Below are 19,169 nucleotides of genomic sequence, written 5' to 3'. Positions count from 1 at the left end.
TAGATTTAAAAAAGGAGAAATAATTTATATAGGTTTTGTATTCAAATTAACATATTTTATGCTGTCAGTGATGAGAAATATAATAATATTTTCTGATAAATAAAAAGAATCAGTATTTGCATATTTTCCTTTCCGAGAATGTTTATGAGTAATATTCCATTGTGTATATATACACCATACTTTCTTCATGGATTCATCTGTTGAAGAGTACCTAGGTTGTTCCAACAATGTGAATTGTTAACATTACTCTATTACACAGTTAAAATGGCTAAGATGTTATTTTAAAGGAATTACTATTTTATTTTTAAGTATCATTTAAGAAAATTTATTCCTAACTGAAAATTATAGATTTAAAATGTCAACATATTTTAATACAAAACAACTATTTATATATCTAACTTAAGAATGTTCAAATGGTTTTACAAAATGGGATACTTAATAGAGCTTGGGACTGTAAAATAAAATATGCAATAAGCCTGTCAAAAAAAAAATTTTAAAAATGGTTTCAGCAAAAACAATGAGATCTTGGATTGGCAGGTACAGTTCACTAATAAAGCACTTGCCTATAATGCAGGAGGCCCTGGGTTCAATCCCCAGCTTTGCAAACAAATAAGTTTATAAAATCTCAGTTAAAGTAATGACAATGGAAAGAACAGAGAATAAATTAGAAAGTCCACAGTCTATACATAGGGGTTGTCATCTGCTCAAGATTACATACAAAGAGCTGTGTGTGAGGCACACACCTGTAATCCCAGTTTACTTGGAAGTCTAAAGCAGGATTACATTTTGGAGGCCAGCAACTTAGTGAAATGGTGCCTCAAAATAAAAATATAACAAAAAGGAACTGGGGATATTTCTCAATGGAAAAACAACCCTGGATTCAATCCCCAGGAACACACACACAAAAAAAAATTACATACGAAGAAGTAATTCTTCTACAGTAAGCATTTTCCAAAGGCCTATAATGTATCAAAGAATAATTAATGAAAAAAGTGTATTAGAATGAAAGAATATTATACATTTTTACTTTTCTTGTGTATACAGGGTGGGCATAGGATTAGGGTTCCAATTACATTTAGTCTTGGAGATAGTAGGGATCAACTTCAAGGCCTCACATATGCTAGGCAAGCACTCTACCACTGAACTACACCCCCAGGCCCAAGAGTCTTCTTTTTTATCAGAGGAAAACTGATTCCCTATTCCCATTCTAAATTGCAAAAGCTGAGCTGGAAAGAGCCATACTTGTTAACAGAACTCGACACTCTGTTCTCAAATATGTGCTGAGGATATAGTGGGATTTTGACATACTAAACAAGAAACTACCCATGATCAGGTTTACTTCAATTTTTAAAAAGAATCTGTATGTACTGGGCTTTCTGCCAAAAAAAATAAATGTTCCATGCATTTGGCTCTGTGACTCTTTATGTGGCTCTTCTCCAATATCAATCTGGAAATATCCCCATTTCAAACTCTGCCAGCTGCTGAAAGTTGGTCAAACAAAACATTTTCCTCTGTGAAAGAACATAATATAAGATGACAAGGAATCATATTAGGTGAAGCTGAGGCTATATAAAATGCTTATAATGAACAAGTTCCACACCTATTCCACAATATTAGGCTTCGAATTTTAAATGTAAAGTTTTTTATTAAAAACTTTCAGTCACTTGAATTGGAGACATCCAAAGATTCTCTATTTTGTAAATGTGACACAATTTAGTTGATGTAAATTTTAAAAATTAGAAACACATCATTTTCCTATTGAGATTGCATTCCTATTTAACTACTATATTAAACTAAGTACATCTAATTTGAAAATCTGAAGTCTGAAACTTTATGAGTACCCACCACATGATGCTCTAAAGACTTTAGAGCTCTTCAGGTTAGTATTTTGCCTGCAATCATCTCCTTAAAAAATATGCAATAAAGTAAAGACATCCTGCCTATTGCCAGCATCTGTGAAATTCATGGCAAGTTAACTTCACAGTTCTTAAAATAATAAACCATGTAAATACTAACCAAAACAAAGCAGGATGATCTATATTAATAATAGACATGGAAGACCTAAGATCAAGGAATATTATCTTCTTAACAAGGGATAGAGATGTCATTTCATCAAGAAGACATAAAGATCCTAAATATATACAGACCTAACAAAAGCATCAAATTAAGAGGTAAAAAAAACCCTGACAGAACTGAAAATAGAAATAGACAAATCTGTAAGTTGGAGATATCAATATTCATCTCATGGTATTAGATAGAACAAGTAGGCGATATATAGAAAAAGTCAATCTTACTACTCATTGAAAAATACACAAATTTACAATAAGATGTTTTAGGTCAAGAATTAAATAAAGTCTGATAATTCTAAATGTTGGTAAAGATGTGGAACATCTGAAATTCATACACTGCTAGTGGGGTACAGCTTGGTACAACCTCTCTGGAAAATATTTTGGCATTATTTAATAAACTTAAGTATGCAGTATGTTTATAATTTAAAACTCTTATTAAGAAGACATAAAAAAAATCCAGATTTACTCACCAAACATTAAAGACGAAAATAAATTTTAAAACCATATAACAGCCAGGTATGACGGTAGACACCTGTAATCCCAGCTACTTGGGAAGCTGAGGCAGGAGGATAACAAGTTGGAGGCCAGGCTGGGAAATGAGAGAGACCCTGTCTCCAAATAAAAAATAAAAAGGGTAGGGGGATGTAGCTCAGTGGTAGAGCACTTGCCTAGCATGTTTGAGGCCCTATCCTTGGTATTAAAAAAAAAAAGAAAAAGAAAGAAAGAAAAAAGAAAAAAACATGAAATACGGGTACAATACCATTAGGCCTAATAAGACACTGAGATACACGTGACCCAAAAGGACACACTAGACATTAGTTATACTTCCTAGTAAGATATAAAACATGAAACAACATGCCAATAGGTCAGTGTCATTCAGAAGTCCTCACAGCAATTCAGGGCCTATTTTCTTTAGCCACCTCAAGTTGGTAGCTCAAGTATAAGAGAATGACAGCACAAGGACTGGTACAGTAGCTACTCTAGCTTAGAAGTACCAAATAGTAATCAGTCTCTCCAGCCCCACAGACACAGCTTTTTGAGCCTCAGCAACAGACTTGCTCAACTACAAAGACTTATCATACTCAGGGAAACTCAAAAGACATAAGCTCCTACCAATATTTACAGTTTAACCTCAGTTTTTATGTAATTATGAGTCAATTCTTCATAAACAATGAATGGTACTTGGTTATACAAATGACAATCTACCTTATCAGGTTTTGTTTTTTTCACATCCCCAGCCCTTTTTTTTTGTTTTATTTTGAGACAGGGTCTTGTTAAGTTGCCTAGAATCTCACAAGTTTCTGAGATTGGCTTTCAACTTAAAATCCTCCTGTCTTAGCCTCTCTAGCTGCTGGGATTAAGGTGTATGCCACTGTGCTCAATCCTTATAAGGTTTTCAAATGAATAAAGCAAGAAAGTTAACCTAAGGCCAAAAGTGCCCAAGGAGAAAAGCTAATGTTAGCCCTTAAAACAAATAAGGAGGTTCAATTTAGAAAGATAATAAGCTAAATACCTATTGATTTAATTCCTTGAATCTAAGATGTCAATGATTATAAATCATTATTAATTTTTGTACTAGAAAAGAAAAAGCATTGTCAACTAAATATGATACTCCATTGGTTATAAAATAATCCAACTGCTAAGATTTAAAAAGAAACTGGGGGGCTGGGGATATAGCTCAATTGGTAGAGTGCTTGCCTAGCATGTACCTAGCTTGCCTGGGTTCAATCTCCAGTACCACAAAAAAATAAAAACTGGAGAAGGGGATTCAGCAAAATACAGAATAACCCTTCTTCCATTTTTTTCACTAATATACTTAAGATATATAAACCTACTGTCTATCTTAGAGATGTAGTTTACTCTACTAGAAACAAGTCCCCTTTACTTTTTAAGATATCATAGGTTGAACTCTTTCTTCATTTATTCTAAAAACACAACACTCAATTTTAACATAACTGATGGAGTATATCTCCTTCCATCCAGGGATATTAAATTAGTTTCCATAAAAATAAATAAATTAGTTTCCATTTCTGACTAAATTACCTACAGTCTTAAGGACCTTCACAATCTGGAAGCTGTCCTGAAATGCCCAGTTTTTGTTGTTGTTGTTGTTGTTGTTGTTTGTTTTTAAGTGTCTCAGGTTATCTCAGGTCTGTACACACTAGAGAACTGAGTTATAGTAACAACAAGAAAACAAAGCTCAATGCAGTATAGGAACACTGGATGAATGTTTCCATCTGACTGGGCTGCAAGATCACTAGCTCTATAAATCAAAAACGAAGATGGCCAAGCAGATTTTGCATTTCCTATCTATTGGCAAACACTAGGCCTAGTTAGCCTCTTGTTCATAGACAGATAACACAGAATGGGACTTACACAAACATTCAATAGCACAGAAAAGTCAACTTTTTAAAAATGCCAAGGAAAATAATTTGTGATAGGAAACAGAAGAAATGTAGAAACTATCTCCTGTGTGTTCTCAAAAAGATACAAGAGAATAAAGTTTCGGTGAAATATCTTTTATAAAAATGATAAACTGAAAAATGGCTGAAAGGAATAAAAATACAGACATATACAGACTAAGGTATAAGTGAAACTCTAAAACTAAATAAATAAATAAAAATAAAAACAATTAGGGGCTGGGGCTGGGGCTCAGCGGTAGAGTGCTCGCCTGGAATGTGCCAGGCACTGGGTTGGACCCTCAGCACCACATAAAAACTAAATAAATAAAATAAAGATACTATGTCCAAACTACAACTAAATATATATATATATAAATAAACACAATTACAACATTAAAATCTACGCTGGAGAGGAAAAGAAACAGAATCAATATTGCAGAAAACTATATAATATTGAAGACCAAAATAAAAATGTTCACTAAAAAGGAAAAAAACCACAAGGTTTTAAAAATGTGATTCAATGCATAAGTTTTACTTAACAACAAATGTAGTGGAATCAATAATCAAAGTTATAATAGAAACACTATCATAAAATAAAATGCAAATATATCCCTACATCAAAAGAACTTTGTTGGGCTTCGGTTGTGGCTCAGAGGTGCTATGAACTATTGTTATAGATCTGTAATGAGATAAATATAAAACGTGGAGTTAGTGTTCAGAAATTTACAGCAATCTAAAAGGACAACTCTATAATGGTTAAATATAATTTTTTTTTGGTTGAGGGCAGGGGTTATTGGGTGTTAAACTTAAGAGCACTTTACCACTGAGCTACACCCCAGTTCTTTTTATTTTTTATTTTAAAATGAGGTTTTGCTAAGTTGCTGAACTTAGAGATCCTCCTGCCTCAGCCTCCTAAGTTGCTGGAATCTATGCATGTGCCACCACACCCACCTAAATACAAGAATTTTATAAACGGAGCTTGTATTTTTGCTTGTTATTTTTTTCTTTCTCATTTTCTATTTCTAGCATTCATTTTAAAAAACTTTAAAACATCAGAAAAAACTTGATTCTTCAGCACAATTTGAATACACTGCTATAAAAGATGTATCAGTCATGAAAGTTAAAATATACAAAGTTAAAACAATGAGAGAAGCAAGGCAAAAATGAAGAACTAAACAGAAGTGGGAAACAAACTCATTCCATGATAGACTGATAAAAATAAGTATACTGAGTTTGAAAACAAAATGTCATATTTTCTTGAAGAAGTCTACTAAGATGTCCCCATGTCAGTTTATTATCAGCTTTTCAGATGGGAAAATTACTATGCACATTAAATGGAAAATTAAGAGTTAGATTACAACCTCAGACATGTTTAAAATTGTTTTAAAGGATTAATCAGGGAAATAACTGTATGTTCATAATTTAGTATCAAATGGAAAATTTCAATTATAAGTGAAATATTCATAAAAATATTAATGATATAATAATCCTAAAGAATTCTTCAATTTGAAAAATTAAAAATTTAAAAACTACGTAAAACTAGCTTTCAACCATGTCCCACCAAATCACTTAAGAATCCCTATTAGCTATTTTTAATGCTGCTGGTAAAATTGAATATGCAAAAGGATTTGCAACTTCAAAAATGTTTAAAACTGCATTGAATTACTCAAAACTTGTTCAGCTTTACAGTTTTTAATCCCTTTTTTATACAGAAATTAAGGGAAAAAATTAAATATTTCATAATGTCTGCTGCATAGGAGGTGATAGGTGCCTTTGCCACCTTCTTCTTAGTGCTACAAAATATAAAAAATTGGGAACATAATTTGAATAGTGGGTAGTTTTACTGCTTCTCCAGAAAAAAAAAAAAAGGTTACATTTTATTTGTTTTTCTGTTAGATGATCTACTTAAGCTAAACTAGCCACTTTCATATATTCATATGGTTGATCAGGTAAAGGCTAGTAAACAGATAAAGCATTATATATAGTAGTGTACTGCTTAAACCACTAATACTATATTTGTATATGTCAAACATAACAAACATACACAAACTGAAATAGACAAGACTCAAAGCAACATTATTAATAATTTATTCTAATTGATACAAAGTATTTTTATTTTACATAACCCATGGTACAAAATCTAATAATTTAAAATAGCCCTCCAAAGGATGATCCCATTTCTTGGGATTGCACTGGTAAAGGAGTAGTCTCATGATAGAAACAACTCTAGAAGAGGAAAAAATAAATCAAAGATAGGATCTTTTAAAAGCTTTTCATTTTAAGTAACAGAGTTTTAAAAAAATGATTTCTTTAAACAAGATGTGATCAGGCCAGGATATTTTTCTTCCATTCCCATGTCTAGTACTTAAATATTTTAAAGCTGCATTTAAGATAAATAATTGTTTTTAAAAATGAAAAAAAAACACTATTAAAATAAACGGTATGTACCACAAGAACAAACAAACCGGGAAAAGTATTTACAACTTAATTCGCCAACAGAAACAAACTTTTCTAATATATGAAGAGCTCATCAAGCAAAGACCAAAACTCTCAGCAGGAAAATGTGTAAAAGAGAAGCAAATAGTATAATGAAAAAGAAACATAAATGCAACTAAAGCATATGGAAGGACTCACTTAGAATAAAAGAAATGCAAATTAAAACTACACTGAAATCCATGTTTTTACCTATTAGATTGGCACTGATCAAAACATTTGAGAATATAATCTTGAACACATGGAAAGTCTCATATTTCTTGAGGGAGTACAGATTAAAATAACCTCCGTATTAACAGTTTTTGTCATTTGAAAAATTCTGTATAAAATGTTTTAAAATGTAGCATACAAGATATATTCAGCCTAGTGTGGGGTGCTGGTCATTTTTAAAAAACTACTACAATTATCTACTTTTACAAAATTTTATTTATGTAATGAAGCAGAATATTGATGATGAACACAATAGTCTTGGTCCACCTGCTGCTCACCTTCAAACCTTATTGTGTGTGCACTTAGTGGTACTCAAGTAAATATCTGCAGATTGAATTGGACCAGGAATGATGTGGAAGGATGATAAGAATGAAATAAAAATAAGAACATGAATTAAGTAAATTTATCTGACTCATTTAATAAACTGTTTATATAAACACTACTAGCTGGCAGTACAGCTCAATGGTAGAGTTGTTTCTCTAGTGTGCAAAGGCCTGGATTCAATTTTTGGCACCACAGGGTGGGACAGGTGCTTCTCATTTAGGAGGACAATATCACATGGACAAATGCTTCCTGAAAAATGAGTCAGCTGGCAACAGTAGTATAATAGATAGCTGCAGTAATATCTCCCTAATTAGTCACACATACCCTTAGAAAACCCCTCCCATACCAAATCTGGGATATACCTGTAATTTGCTTTGGTCCATGGAACAAGAGAAAAATACATGGGGCTTGCTTTCACTTGCTACTCCTATACACCTTAGTACTGCCTCCAGGTGAAGGAACCACAGCTAGCCTACTGGAGAAACATGACCCTCTATCACCCTAGCCAACAGCCATCAAATTCCAGATCTATGAGTCTCAAACTATCCTAGATCAATCATTATCACCCAGCTGCCCTATGAGTTGAATGCAGCCATATAAACAATCTCAAAGTTTGTTTAGCAGAATGCTCTGAGTCCAGCCCAGAATCATAGGCTAACAAACTGACTATTGCTTTGTATCACTAAGTTTTGGGGAGGTTTGTTTACAGCAAAAATTGATAAAAGTGGTGAGGAGAATAAGACTGGTATTCAAAGTAATGACTTGCTTTACCTGTTCTTTTTGTTGTTGTTATTCTTTTTTTTTTAGTTCACAATGAGAATACAGTTATCCTGAGGATTAGTTCTAGGACCACCCCGACAGATGTTCAAATTCCTTATATAAAACGGCACATTATTTCCATATAACCTATACATAGACTTCCATATTCTTTAAATCATTTCTAGGTTATTTATAATACTAATATGATGTAAATGCTATGAAATAGTTATTATACTCTAATGCTTAGGAAATAATAACAAGAAAAATAAGTCTGTACATGTTCAGCACAGATATATTTTTTCCAAAATACTTTCCATCTGAGGTTGCTTTAATCCCTGGATACAGAACCTGTGGATGTGGAAGGCTGATGGCATGTTCATATACCACTTGTTTAATTACACTAAACTTATAAAAATACTTTAGATTGAGTTAAAGTCCCCCAATCACCTTGTAAATATATATGCATAAAATAATTCAGCCCAAATAAGAAAAGGAATTTGAAGAGACAGTAATATTCCATTTTAGGGGGAAAATGCAGCATAAGAAGGTAGTAGGGTATTATCACAAAACAAATGTGAATAAGAATATATTTCTGGTTACTGTCACATCTCAGCAATGGCTATTATTAAATTATTTAAGTGTCAGAAAATACATATCTCAGATTTTAGTTCTCTGCTCCTCCTGTTAAGATGGGTAATGACCTAATACATGTTGTCTCATTTAATTCTCTCATGCTATGAGGTAAATATTATGCTAATAACTTAGGAGAAAGTTAATTAACCTCTCCATGCCTTATTTCCTCACGTGTAAAATGGGGATAAACAGTACCTATTTCACAGAGCTGTTGTGAATATTAAGTCACTTAGAAAATGGCACATAGTAAGGGCTCAATAAATGGTCTATTACTTCTACTAATAATATGACATAAAATTAAGGTATTTAAATAAATAAATAAATAAATGCCATATATTAGCTATTTATTTACCAATACTGGGGATTAAACCCAGGGTCACTCAATCACTGAGCTACATTTCTAGCCCTTTTTAGTTTTTATTCTGGGATAGGATCTCACTAAGTTGCCCAGGCTGGCCTTGAACTTTTAATCCTCCTGCCTTAGCCTTCCCAGTTATTGGTTATTATAGGCATGTGCTAACAAACCCAGCTTATGGCTTTATATTTAAAAAGCCCTAAGCATCAACCAAGGTCTGATACATCAAATCTTTGGAAATCTTTCTGACTTCATGAAAAAAACATTAAAAGATAATGTCATTAAAAAGCAAAACAAGGGCTGGGGCTGTAGCTGAGTGGTAGAGTGCCTGCCCCACACGTGTGAGGCACTGGGTTCGATCCTCAGCACCACATAAAAATAAAAAATATACTGTATCCATCTATAACTAAAAAAAAATTTTAAAAAAAGCAAAACATAACCTGGGAATATATATAGAAAAAATATGGTGAAAACAGTTGAAGCTCTAAGCAATCATGAATCGTTTGGCTTATACCCCACAATTCTAAATAGCTTTAAAAATGAAAGACTTCAGTTTTGTGTGCATAATAAATTTACAAAGATAAAAACAAGAGGAGAACAATAAGTCCCTATTGACACATCATCTCTACCGTGGCATGTGGCACACACACTTTCCATGTGTTCTATCATTATTTTCAAATAAGGCGTTACGATGAATTTGGAAAATAAGGTTCTGTTTAGAAGAAACATTAACTAAACTACAAAAATGGAAAACCATGGTTATTCCTTGATTAATGATTTAACACTATTCTTTTTTAAAGCAAGTCAGACCTGGACACTTCTCTGCATATATAAAAAATATATATAGTTTTAAAAAGCTGGGCCTAAATGAGCACTCATTAAAAAAAAAAAGTTAATTTTTGAATCAGAGTTTTAAAGAGGTAATTGCTTAGACTATAGTTATATGAGTAACTGTCCAACTATAAAAATCCTTATCCCACAATGTACAGGGGTTTTAGTTTATAGTAATGTGAGGAATAAATAAACACAAAAATTTCACTTTTCATTTCAATTGAACTCAAACATTTTAAAGAACACTTAGTACATATATGTGGTAATACAGTGAATTCTGGACAGAAGGATAAAAAAGCAACATTTAAATTACTATATATGTCAGACATCTGCTGATTACCTTTCTCAATTATAATAATCCAGTGAAAAAGAAATTATTAAAACTCATTTTACAGAGGAAATTAAGGCATATAGAAGTAAAATAACTTTTCCAGGTCACTCAACAATAGAAGGCAGCGGAATGGAGGCTTATTAGGACTACAAACGAACAATACTCAGGATAATAAATCCTTTAGCAATGTGGAAGGGAGGTAGGACTTAGAAAACCATTCAGACAATAATCTTTTGGGAGTGGGAAAGGAGACACAGAAGCTTTAAATAGAGTTGGATATCTGAGTTTTCACTTTATGGATGAGTAGGATATACCAACTTCAATGCCAAGGATCACCCCACCCCCCCTCACCCCCAACATATTAACCAAAATAAATTACTTACTTGAAATTGAGAAAAACAATTTTGAGAGAAATCTTCCTCAGATATATTATTCCATAGTTTTAAAACAAATAATATGATGACAGTTTAATTTTTAGGTTGCTTTTATGTGGCTTGTCTTGGTTTTTATTCTGAAATGAAATTTAGATTAGTCATTTTCTTGTTCTGAGAAACTAGGAGTATGCCAACATGTTTTAACTGCACATTCTTTCACACATCAACATGTATTCTTACAAAGTCTTTCACTTCACAACTCAAACAAAATCTAATTTAATATATAAATTACTTTGAAGTGTAAATATAATATGCAAAATAAAATATTTATTTCTTGTTATATTCCTTGGTAAATGTAATAAATGGAAGAAAAATATAAAACTTTTGTAAACTGTTATATATTTGACAAAGCATTTTTGAGGTAATACGCCTTCTTTTGAGTTGTTTATATTGTAAATGCTCTCTGAATCCAAAGAAAATTAAGTTACTGCCCCCAAGGAAACTGATTTCAAATTAGTATTTCCCAAAATTATCTTTAAAAAAAAACTTGGCATATGTATATATTTATAGCTATATAAATATATACATATATATTATTTTTCCATTGACAGTTACTACCATTGTTCTCAGGATTTACTTTGCTAGGCATATATTCAATTTCTGCTGCAGAAAACAGTCCAGTTTGCTAATACTAATTAAGCAACGAAATACGTTTTATTTTAAAAATGAAATATTTAAAAATTTACAGAGAATTAGAAGAAACACAAAAAATCATCTGGAAAAAAATGAGGGGTTGGGGAGGAAGCACCCAAAAATTTAAAAAGAGACTGTCATTAAGAGAGTGTTTAGCTTTGTTAAAAATTGTCTTTTATTCTAAAACTAAATCCACATATTTAGACAATGGATTTCCTTCTAATTGTCTAAGAAACCTATTCTTGTCTAAGCTATATTTACCTGAAAATCACAAGTTAACTTAGTTTTATCCAAAGTTCATTGTACTTTACACCTCATTATTTCCTTTCTTATTTATTACCAGTGTGGTATTAAAATGTCAGCTAAGTACCAAAGTGACATACCACCAGCATATTTCTTCTCTCAATCAGTTTAAGTATTTCTTTGAAAAATCTAAGGACAAAGGCAACATTCTCTGAAATCTACTGTACTTGAACCCAACCTATTTAAGGCTAATCCTGATTCAGTTTTCACTTACATTAGCTTTAATTGAACAAATTCTAATCCAATCAAAAAATAAGATGAAAGACTTAATTAGAGCAAAGGAATCTGAAAGGTCAGTAGAATCCATTTTTGTTTACATCTCGCCTCATTTCCTCTTGTCATCTTTTATTATCCTTTTCTTTAAAAATACTGCTACAATCATCACAAAATGAATCTTATATAATCCATTTTACAAGAACATGTTAATCACTATTAGACACAGAGGCCCATGAAGATTCCTAAACTATGTATGTGCAGTTCTTTTAAATAACTTCTCCAGAGTTCTTTAGTCTTTTTTTTTTTTTTTTTTGTACCAGTGATTGAACCCAAGGGTTCTTAACATCCCCAGTCCCTTTTTTAATTTTCTTATTTTGAGACACGATCCTGCTAAGTTGCTTAGGGCCTCACTAAGTTGCTGAGGCTGGCTTTGAACTTTCGATCCTTCTCTCAGCCTCCTCAGCCTCCGGGATTACAGGTGTGCTCCACTGTTCTTGATTTTTTTATCTTTTAATTATCATCAATGCCTTCTTCCAATATTTCCTTAGGTTTGGGGTGCCAGTGTGAGGCAGTGAGAGCTGAGAGTCAAGGTCCACAGTTTTCAAATCCAGACCCAAACCTACCAACTACTGGACACTAGAAAAATCCTTGAGCCTGCCTATATAGAATATTTATCTAATTTTTGTAGCGGGTTTGACTAGAATGGTGTTTCTTTACCTTTTTTTTTTTTTTACATTGTAACTAACAATTTGTTCAGCACCTTGGACAAGAGGGCATGTGGAAGCATCTACACGGTGCCTGGTTAAAAAATATATATTTTCTTCATGTAATTACACAAGAAAAGTTTAAAGTATTAAAGTAGATATATTTGACCTATATTATGCTGAAATTCATAATAATATGAATGAATGAATGAAATTTAAGTGTAAACTATTTCTTCCCCCGCCTCCCCCTGAGTACTGGGGATTGAACCCAGGGTCATTCTACCACTGAACTACATCCCCAGGCCTTTAAAAAAAAAAAAAAATTTTTTTTTTTTTTAATTTGAGACAGCATCTCACTAAATTGACAAGGCCTTGAAATGTGAACTTGCAATACTCCTACCTCAACCTCTCTAGTCACTAGGATTACAGGTGTGAGCCATCGCGCCCAGCTTAAATCCAAACGTTTTCACATTAAGAACAATATTTCAAAACAAAGATGGTTTATTTTTGCAGAACACACATACACTAACTGATTATTATATGTTATTTATTATCATATTATTTGACTTGCACCAAGTTAAAACAGTACATCGATTGCACATTATGAGCAGGATCCAATAGATGTGAATACAGACAGGCAGGTCTAGGGCTGGGCCTATCCCAAAGGCACCCTCACCCCTCCCTTACGCTCATCATCCATGGGCTGCACCATGAATTGAATAGCATGCTGCTTAGGCACCTAGGACTACAAACTCTAATAACCATTCCACTATCTTATTTCCACAAGAGGCAACTGCAATCTTTGGCTGGCTGAGGTAAATCCTAATTAGTAAAACACCTCCTTCGATGAACTTAAAATATCAAAAAGAACAGAATGGCTGTCATTCATCATACTGTTAATAGGAACCCCAAAGAGGCCTTTCTTCAGAACCCAATTCATTAGGGCCCCCCTCCAGTGAGTGATGTAACATCATCTGAAAACTGTGAATTAGAAAACTCTAACAAAATCTAAAATAAAACACAGTATTGCAGTAATCATTAGCAATTGTTTACAGCAACTATTATGGCCTTTTATTTTTTGTTCTTACTTCAACCCCTATTAGTACATTACCATTTAAAAATACTAACTCTGATACATATTATATGTACATGGATAAAAATATCAAAAAATTACCAAACACTGTTTTGTATACTATACTAAAAAATAGTCTACTTCTGTCCTCTAAGTAAGCCAGTTCTACACACTGAAGGCAATTTTCATATCTTTCCAGAGATAACTATATGTGTATGTGTGTATATGTGTGTGTGTATGTGTGTGTATATACAGTGTGTGTATATGTGTATATACATGTGTGTATATATATATGTGTGTGTGTATGTGTGTGTGTGTATAAATATATATATATCACATTTTGTCTTCTCTATATAAACCACACTAATGGCAACATACTGAATAGATCATAATGATATCTTTCATCTTGCTTTTTTTCTCTCAGGTCTTACACATGGTACTAAAGCAGTACACATAGTATTGTCTCACTATTTTTAAGAGCTGCCTAATATTTCATTGAATAAACATACGGTAATATATTTAACCACTCTCCTACTGATTTTTTGTTTCCAATCTTTTACAATGACAAATAATGCTCTCACAAATATTTACATGTTTATATGACACATAAATCTTCTAGAAAGTTAAGATCCTAGAATGAAATTTTTAATTTAAAATAAATGTATACTTTTAATTTTGAAAACAGCTTTCAAATTGCTTTCCATAGAAGAACACTATATTTCCTACTAGCAATGTAGGAGAATGCTCATTCTCCCTTCCTTTCACACTGCCCAAGTTATACCACATAATCAATCTTTGCTAGTTTACATATGATAAATAGTTTATTATAGGTTTAATTCACATCTTTATTATGAGTATGTATATATCTTTTCATATAAATTCTCTTTGCTCATTTTTTTTTCTATTAGATTTTTGGCTAGGAACTGTTCATATATTAGGAGAAATTAATCCTTTGTGAAAAGAGTACAAGTAAGTTTTACTAGTCTTTTGTCTTTTAACTTTATGATTTTTCCCTATGCAGAATTTTATTTTTGTATCATAAAATTAAACAATCTAACTTCAGTATTTCCATACGCTGAATGCATTCATCATTCCTGGATTGCATAAAAAATAATTGTCCTATATTTTTGTTTCACATTTAAATCTTTGACTCCCCTGGAAGCCAACTTTTTAATTTTTCAAAATAATAGCTGGTTATTCCAACAACATCTACTAAATAGTTCTTCTTTCCCCTAATGATAGGTAAATGTATAAAGTAGTATCCACTTTATACATTGGTGGTATTACCTTCATATATTAAGTTCTTATATATGTGTGTTAATTCTGGCCTTTACTCCATTTCAAAATTAAAATCACTTTATAATTAGATACAACAAAATCAGAAATTACTAGCTTACTCCAATAAGAATCATTTTGTCATCTGAAAACTGAATTTATATAATCAAGATCAAACTATTATCATGCATGAACTTTGGTTGACATTTATTTTGGAGACCATAATGAACCTCATGCCTTTTTTTAAAAAAAAAAACTTTATTTCTGAACCTTATCTAGAAAATCGTGGAGGTTTTTCCCTTAATTGTATGTGGACAGTTTTTTACAAATTATAAAATCAATACACTTTCTCTGTAGAAAATCTGAAAACACAAATACACCTTCTAGCGTGAAATCAACCTTTATATTTTGATGAACTTTTTTTTTTGCATTTTTAGTGAGTTTTGTAAACTGATTTTTTTTCACATAACATACTGACAGCAGATGCATAATATTCTACTACAATAATATGCCCGATTTATGCAACCATTTCCCAACTGTTGGCTATCGGGTTGCTCTCTGTGATGACTAACATTTACTGATTAATTCCTGCAGAAAATGCTCAAGTTTTGAGCCCTGTGGTATTAACTTGTACTGGTGAGCAAAAAGAAACAAACTACCAGCATTTCTGGATATTACAACCTACTGAGAAAAACCAGATGTTAATTTCCAACATGTAAAAAATTACAAACATAAAGTGCTATTAAGGAGAGTCAGTGTAACTCTGAGAGTCTACAATAGGGAAGGCTTCCCTGAGGAAAGACAAATTAGAGTTTAGGTGAAAGAAAGGGAAAACATTCTAGGCAGAGGGAACAGCGGGTACAAAGCCCTCATTGCAGGAGGGAGTTTGGCAAGAATAAGGGACTGAAATTTGCCAATGTGGCTTGAACACAAAGAGCAAGGCAAGAAGAATATGGCTGAAGCCATGACTGGACAGAAAGGTAGGGACCAGACTATGCAAGACCTAGTTAGCCAGCTAGATGCCACCACAAAGTTTTATTTATATTCTAAATATAATAGATAGCTCCTGGAGCATACAGTAGGGTGATATCTGATTTATGTTTTGAAAAGATCTGATTATAGTATAGAAATCAGGTTAGAAGGGGACAGAGTGGATTGGGATAAATCAAGACTAGGAAGCTACTGTAGTAAACCCTTTCAAAAATGCTAGTAACTTAGACTAGAGTGGGAATGGATAAAGAAAAGAAGTAGAAGAATTTAAGACAATCATATTACCAAAAGACTTATTTTCTTACATTAAAATCTATAAAACTAGGATCTGGGGGCCAAACAGGTAAATTTCGAGGGTTTTAATAAACACTGCCAAACTGCCCTGCAGAGGGTAGTTTCTTCCGCCCCCCTCCCCCACCACGCATCTCTGATATGTGTGTGAATTACCTTGCACCTGTTCTATTAAAAATTTTAAATTCTTTAAAAAGACTTAATCCATACTTCTTTCATGAAACCTTCCCTGACATCCCATTTCATCTATCAGATAGTCATTGAAGTCACGGGGTCTTCCTTTGAGTCTCTACTATATCTTACACACATTTCTACTATATAGTCAAATCATTTTATCTTCAACTTATCTTTACATGACCATCATCTGTGAGTTTCTAGAGGGTAATATTATTTTTAATAAAATCTCCCCCAAAATAACTAGACATACATAGTAGGTTCTCACACAACGCTAATAAAATTTTCTACTCAGGACTTCAAATACCTATTAAAGTGACCATTTTGTGATTACATATCACTAAATATCTGCAGTATTCCTAAAAATCTCTAATAATTATAACCAATTTGAGATGATGTGTTGGTAAAATGTTTAAATCATCTAGCAAATAAAAAGGTATAAACAAACTAGACTTTGATCATAATAATTTTTGTAATCTGAATTGTTGGTAAATGCTGTTTTAAAAACTACTCATATCAAATTTATTTAACAATCTACCAATTTACCAAAGAAACTGACGTCATTCTGGTAGTTTATTATAGATAACTTTATAAAATAAAACAACATACATATTATTCAAATAAGCACCTATATAACATCTCAGAATTACAAATATCTTATGTTAAAAAAAACTGACTTCATGTTTGAAAGTTAGAATTTATAACAATCTACCACAACAGTCACTAAATTGGAGGATGACTTAATTGGGAAAATACAGATATTTGAAGCTAAAATTGATTTTGCAGAAGGAAAGGGTAACCAATTCCTTATAGTAATCTTAAAGACAAGTAGCTCCCTCTATAGACTGTTTGGCCTACTTGGTTTAATTATTAGCTTTGTGAACATCTCACACTCTCTATTTACTCCTACTCTGCATCTCAGCAGGCAAGCCCTTTGAAAGGATAATTCTGTTTAACCTGGTGCTGAGAAAACAGAGAACTGTTGAAACTTGGAATAAAGTAAGTTACATCAAACAACAAAGCAAGAACTGAGATGTGGAAATTAGACAAGTCTCAAGTCCACCTGAGTCAGGTCCTCAAAATGAAGCCTCAGGATTTTATGTGAAACAAATTCCCTAAGCAGTCACGCCCATATTCAGATCTAAATGAAAAAATATTTTCCTACACTTTATTCATAACCTTGCTTCTCTCCATTAAAACAAGTTACTAAAAATGTCTTTATAAAAGGAAAAAAACCATTTTTTCCAAAAATGATACTGCTCAAGACTCAGTAACATCAAAACAACATTCAAGACATTTTTAAAATGAGTTCAAGAAAAGCAGAGGCTTTTTAAAAAAAACTAACAATTCCACCACTCACATGAATAAAATGTAAGTGACTCTCAAGAATCAACCCTCCGTCAGCAAGAGATTAAATCATCATTCAGGACTTACCATTCAAAATTAATGTGCCACTTTTAAAAATACCTTTTCAAATTTCACCAGCTCATGATATGGAAAAATTTCAACCTAAGATACTTAATTTATTTTTACATTACTCAAAAGATGTCCCCAAAACATAGGACAACCAGAAGTCAACTGGACTGTTTTCTAAAGCAGAAAAATACTTTTCATGCAATAATAGAAAACTGTACTAGTACAAGTGTATTAATCCAATCAGTTCAGAATTTACCATTTTGAAACAGTCATTAAATTTGAGAAAATTTCTTCTGTTAATGTTGTTCAGGATCTCCTTTGTTAAGCAAACTCAATTTAAAAACATCTTTTCTCCAAACCAAGGTAAAGACTTAAAAACTTCCAAAAGTAACTCCTATATATGAATACACGTATTTATGGCATTTTATGAAATAAAGGTTTATGTATTTATTACAAATTTGCATTAACTTATTTGACTTGTTAGTAAAGATATAAACAGTGTGCTTTTTCAAATAATAAATCTGTCTTCATAAAAATTCTAGCATTCGGCCTTATTTACTGGATAGCCTGTACTAGTTTTCTTTAGAGACTTAAAAAACAGAAAATCTACAGTTTTTTATGTTTAATTAACATTAATCCCAATTGCTAAAACTTCAAGTGGGATTTATAAAAACTCTAAATGCAGGCCAAGGGCTTCAAATTTTTCTCTTATTGAAGACAACAAAAATTTTTTGTTTGAACCTGTGAACTATACAGCAAATTCAATTTGATAATCCTTAATAACTTGAATTTTTGGTTTCTCTGTATTCTGTATCTTTCAGCATGTGGACACAAAAGTTTTACTTTTTTATTCATCTACACTATACATTTCAAGGTAATAATGAAAAAAAATGGGGGGCTTTTTTTTTTAAAAAAAAGGAGGGGCTGCTCTATTTTGAGATGTCCAGGAAAGAAATAAGCATTTCTTATCATAGAATAGTTTTTTTTTAATATGCAGAAACACTAAAGCATATCTTTTTTTTATTTTTAAGGAATATTCTCTCATAACAGAATTACTGTAAGTTTATACTGAGATTTATTTCCACAAACAAAACTTTCCTATAAACAGTTTGAAAATCACATATTTAATGACTTATGTGGAGGAGAAAAAACTGTGTAGAAAAGTAACCCAAACTATATAAACATTAATGCCACAATATATTATTAGCATGTTGCTTTGCGATTTGGAAATCTGGCTGAACAAAGCTATATCAA

The 19,169-nt window shown here is 32.1% G+C and overlaps 1 protein-coding gene across 6 annotated transcripts in view; it reads right to left on the bottom strand.

The window, feature by feature from the left end:
- Positions 1-19,169, bottom strand: part of Rev3l (REV3 like, DNA directed polymerase zeta catalytic subunit) — a 167,395-nt gene that overhangs the window by 146,108 nt on the left and 2,118 nt on the right. For 2 of the 6 annotated variants that reach the window (XM_078019450.1, XM_078019451.1), the window contains exon 2: positions 10,791-10,918. The exons of the other annotated variants lie outside the window; for them this stretch is intronic. The gene's annotated coding sequence lies outside the window, so the exon portion shown is untranslated. The remainder of the gene's footprint in view (positions 1-10,790; positions 10,919-19,169) is intronic. 6 annotated transcript variants of the gene reach the window in all.

The sequence above is a fragment of the Ictidomys tridecemlineatus genome, chromosome 8 (assembly GCF_052094955.1).
Source record: "Ictidomys tridecemlineatus isolate mIctTri1 chromosome 8, mIctTri1.hap1, whole genome shotgun sequence".
NCBI lineage: Eukaryota > Metazoa > Chordata > Mammalia > Rodentia > Sciuridae > Ictidomys > Ictidomys tridecemlineatus.
This window is presented reverse-complemented; position numbering and strand designations above follow the sequence as displayed.